A 262-nucleotide genomic window follows, 5' to 3' on the forward strand; every position below is an offset into this window, starting at 1 on the left:
CCAAAATACTAGAATTCTTTTGAGATAAAAAGATCTTATTCAAATAGGTACCGATGCTTTCCTTTGAATGAGATGTTAACATCGGTCTGTGGTAAAGAATGTCTCTATATTTCACGGAACTCCTTACGGATACCGATACTCTTAGAGAATGGGAATTTTGTTGGTTGGGGAAGCTTATTTTTCAAGAAACATATTATAAGAAAATGGTTTATAGCTTTTTAAAAATGGTCTGTTTTGGGAAGAATTTTTTGGGGAAAAAGTC

The sequence above is a fragment of the Penaeus monodon genome, chromosome 24 (assembly GCF_015228065.2).
Source record: "Penaeus monodon isolate SGIC_2016 chromosome 24, NSTDA_Pmon_1, whole genome shotgun sequence".
Lineage (NCBI taxonomy): Eukaryota > Metazoa > Arthropoda > Malacostraca > Decapoda > Penaeidae > Penaeus > Penaeus monodon.